Genomic DNA, 5000 nt, shown 5'->3' with positions numbered 1-5000 from the left:
TTCAGCTCCTTTCTCTGTTATATCAATTTCCTCATTTTGTTTACATTACCAGTGTTATCTGTTAAGCTACACATGACAACCAAGTTCTTTTCACTTCTGAATTGCTGATTTTGAGAGCCCTTCTAAATAGACCATCTTAGCGACTTCTTCATTTAAGTTTGTTTTTTCATAAGTTCTCTTTGTAACAAATGTGTCCCAAGTTTTTGCTTTATGCTTTGAAAAACTTGTGGCAGAAGTTGGAAGTTCTTTTTGTAATGTTGGAGTTACAACACTTCGTGTCAGTTTGTAGCTGACATTTTTCTCTGAGATTTCATTCTTGCTACTATGCCTTGTAACTCAAGTTTACAGCTGTTTGCATATAGCTATCCATCCTTTCCCAGACTTTGAAGGAATTCTGTTAAAATGCTCCCACAATAGATATCTCTTCCTAACAGATACATTAAGCCTTGTGGTCAGTGACATCTCTCCACTCTTGCAGTTAAGTAAGGAATGAGTGGCTGTAACACCCAAACTACTACAGTGTCACAAGTCTGGCCATATGAAATATACAGGAACAGGAGTCAGGACAAAGAGATGATGCAATCCTGGCCAATGGCTACTGGGCGGGTTGGCAGGTTCAGACACTTTGTAACCAAGTGAGAGATGATACAACATGTTGCAAAAGCACTCCAAAATGTGTTTTTAACTAATGTATAGAATAAATGATAGCTTTCCAAATATTTTTATGCTGATAAAAAAAAAAAAAAAAAATAAAATAAAATATATATGTATATATATATATATATATATATATATATATATATATATATATATATATATATATATATATATATGTATATGTATATGTATATATATATATACACATACACACACATACATACTTACATACATACACACACACACACACACACACACACACACACACACACACACATATATGTATGTATGTATGTAAGATCTTGGCTAACAGATAATACTAAAGTTTTGGCCATTCACATAGCACCAAGTAAACAGCATATGGAATTGATAAATCATTTATCTTTTAAAAGGAAATGTTCTTGAATAATGAAAATTAAAATGTTAGAAGTAAGCGTGACAGACAAGGTGAAGGGACTGGTGTTCAAGCAAAGGCCAACAAATCTCCACTATGTATACTGGGCAGAATAGATTTCTGACAGTTTCTGTATCTAAAAAATATCCCATAGCTAGGAAATTATACACAGTGTATGCTTAATGCCAAGCAAAAGGTTAGGTTTGATTGTGGTAAATATCCTAGAAATAATGCATAACAAAGGAATATCCAAAGAATCTTTTGTATGTCAAACATAGCTTGGATATATATATATATATATATTTTTTTTTTTATCAATTTCATATAAGTTCTAGTTACCTATTAGAGGCAATTTTGTCCATGTTTCTCCCCCTAAGACACACACACACACACACACACACACACACACACACACACACACACACACACACACACACACACACACACACGAGATTCCCAAGCTTGTTGTCTGTAGTAACAAGGACTTGGTCACAAGTGGATGATGTCATAATCTTAATAATTACTCCCTTTTATGTTACTTGCCAAAATGTTATAAAGGAAAAATGTCTTAGTATTCATTGATCTACCAATTCCATACACAGTTCATCTTGTCTTCTATGCATGTCCAAAAATAAAATCACAGTCTGCTGTAGCTACTACAATTCTGCACATTCTTACCTCCCAAAGGCTGATGGCTGCCTCTGATAATTCCCCCCTAAGCTGTTCGACCATTTCCGTGTTTGCACCGGTTGGAATCTTCCGTTTTGGGTGGAGCCTCGTCCACTTCCACCTTGATAAGGTTTCCCATTAGCAGTTTATAGGATTGGCCTCTCATTTTTCATCTGTCTTCTTTACAGTGATGGATTCTTTGACTTCTTGATGCCTTTCTGACATTGCAGGTGATTCTGTACACAAAGAGTGAAACCTGACTATAATTTGAATCACTAATGTTGACTGATAGTTATTTCTTGCAAAACAAGGCCACGACCATTAATTCTCTTTGCTTTGGTTGTTGTAACAGAATGGTCACAAATCTTACATGGAAATATTTTTTAATTGGGGTATCAGCAAATAGATTAAATTTCTCAATATCAAATCAATTTATCTTATATCAGTACACGTATGCTGTGCTAAACAAAGAATACACAGTGCAGAATCAAACGAGGTAGATTACAGGAGGACCTCACATTGAGTGCCATTGGAGTTAAAATATATATTGGAACAAAAAAAGAGAACATATGAATCTTGTAGAATGAGAAATAATAACATTTTGCAGATCTACCAAACAATAATTTTCTGCTTTTTAGAAATAAAAGAAATATCCAGAATTATGGTATAACTACAATTTTGGACATACATAGAGGGCAAAATCATGAATTGAAAATAGAATATCATTCAATCTATAAAATAAATTAAAAACAAAATACCATTATTCTTGAACCCAGGACAGCCCCCTCCTGAAATTAGGTTCCTGTTACTGAAGTTTACTCTGAGGAAATCTAGGGATTTTCTTGGTGGGGAAGAAGATATGAGTAAAATTCCTTATAAAAATGTAGAAGAGAGTGGAAAAATGGAAAATATGAGTCAATTTTTGGTTTTGTTTTTATGAGTGTTTTCTGAAGCTATGATGGCTATTTCCAACTTCAGTGCCATTTCCATTTGCATAATCAAAATCTACCATGTACAGGACAATGCACAGTATTTATAGCAATTATGCAATTCACTGTTTTGAAAAATAGTAATAATAAAAAGAATGACATTAAATAAACATTACTATTATGCATATGATGTACAGAAAATGATCTACCAGTCTGCATGATATTGGAATCAGTTTATGTGAATGATATGATCTGCTATGGCACAAACTGAATACTTATTAGCAAGTCAATAAAACTACTGAAACCATTCCGAGTTTCTTCATTGTTTCACTTGTATATATCCAGGATATCATAATATCAGCTTCTCTGTTGAAGTTTGTTTGCACGATGTTCACAATAATTACTTGGTTGATTGTCAATAGGGTTATTTGTTTCATATCTCCTGTGTGCAACAACTGTTTTATAGAAGAAAAATATCTTATTAATCTATTGGTTCGTTATAATGTTTAATTTACACTAGATGTGTATTCAAAACAAATATTAATGAATGTAAAACACCTCACACTCTGTCATATAAATTCTTAGCAAGACAAAGAGCTTTCAGATTTCTCTCAGATTTTATAGTAAAAAGAATGGAAGAGAGAATGAAAGAAAGAACCAATCCTACTTCTAACTTCTAGGAATATATGGAGGTGTAAGTATCAAGGTTTTGGCCTATGGTAAGATGTACAGGTCAAGGTGACCTGTATGTTAGAAGAATATGAAGAGGTCACCTGATAAATTTCATTAATTTTGCCACATTTGATAAAATAGGATTTTTAGTAAGTGCCTACCAAGTGTTCTATCCAGATGAACTTGAAACTTACTGCTTGTAAGGCCTGCAACCTACACAACAGTGTCAAGTTTTCGTTGTAGCCTTTACATTTTGTACTTCAGCAAAGACCAACAACACCCCCCACTACAAGTTATGTGGCAAAAGAGAGCTTGGACTTCTTTTAGGGAGGTCTGAAAGCACCATCTTGCCAGGACGGGTTTCATTACTGACAATAAAATCACGAAAAATACTTATAAAAGACATATAAAAGCACCATTTTAATATCAGTAATATATGCATGGCTTAGACTTGTTGGCCTTTGCAGGAGTGCCAGTTGACAGCGCGAGACTATGTTATTAACACTAACATATGTCCTCTCTTAATTACATCTGTATCAAATACAATGGAAAAAAAAAAATCATAGGTTTAGTTAATTACCTTTTAGCATTCCCAACCGCTGAACAGGTGCAGGCAGAGGTTATCGCCCTTCCTCACCCAAACAGAAATAAAACCAGCGGAGATTACACCTCCGTAAACACCTTACCATTATCAACATATTCCCTGCCCTCTTACTTCACCTTAAATATCCCGACAGACCGTAGTACCAGGACATATTACCTCAAATAACCCCAGAAGTCCACCTCAAACGTCCCTCCCTCGGGGTTTGTTTACATCCAGGGGAAAACGGAACATGTCGCGACGCGTTTGCCTTTGAAGGGGAGACTCGTGTAAATAAGGAAGGTGTTAGATGGTAGTGATGGTGAGGGTGATAATGGTGTTGGTGATGATTGGTGGTGATGATCGGTGGTGATGGTGATGATAATGATAAGATATTATGATCTAATAAAACTATAATTCTATAACAACAACAACAAAAGGCAGCAGCAACGACAGTGCTAAAAATTTTTTTTTGTAAAGTTACACAAGTAATACTGGTGTCAAAGTCCGTTTCTATTTTAAAACTTTAGCATTACTATAAAACGAAGATTTATATTACTGGCAATATCAAGACTATACGGTCTTTCTGATTGCTTCCTCACTCCTTCAAACTCCACCGCCTCCACCTTCCTAAAGTTCCACTTTTCCTTCACCAACACGTGCTCCTCTTCACCACCAGCCTCACCTTCTCCATCATTACTTCCCCACTTTCTCCACATCTACCTCCTCTTCCCTTCTTCCCTCCCGCCTGCCGCCCCCCACTCAACCTCCCAACCACTCTCTTCTCACTATTTCCACCTCCATCTTCACTCACTTCCACCTCCCCTTCCCTCTACCTTCTGAACACCTCCTCTTCTCCATTTTCTCCACATCTCCCTCCTCCTCCTCCCTTCTTCCCCCCTCACCTCCCATCCACTCCCTTCTGTCTCCTCAAAACCTCCACCTTCCCACTATATCCGTCGTTCCTCCACCAAAGCCTACATTTCCCTACCACCTCCACCTCCCCACCACTCTCCCACATCACCACCTCCCCACCACTCTCCCACATCACCACCTCCCCACCACCCTCCCACACCACCTGCACCCCCACACTCCACCT

At 36.8% G+C, this 5000-nt stretch overlaps 1 protein-coding gene across 1 annotated transcript in view; it reads right to left on the bottom strand.

Annotated features, from left to right (window-relative positions):
- Positions 1 to 4127, bottom strand: part of LOC125047505 (bifunctional enzyme IspD/IspF-like) — an 18129-nt gene extending 14002 nt beyond the window's left edge. The window contains exon 1 of the mRNA XM_047645743.1: positions 4082 to 4127. The gene's annotated coding sequence lies outside the window, so the exon portion shown is untranslated. The remainder of the gene's footprint in view (positions 1 to 4081) is intronic.
- Between the last annotated feature and the right edge of the window lie 873 nt (positions 4128 to 5000).

The sequence above is a fragment of the Penaeus chinensis genome, chromosome 41 (genome assembly GCF_019202785.1).
Source record: "Penaeus chinensis breed Huanghai No. 1 chromosome 41, ASM1920278v2, whole genome shotgun sequence".
Classification (NCBI taxonomy): Eukaryota; Metazoa; Arthropoda; class Malacostraca; order Decapoda; family Penaeidae; genus Penaeus; species Penaeus chinensis.
This window is presented reverse-complemented; position numbering and strand designations above follow the sequence as displayed.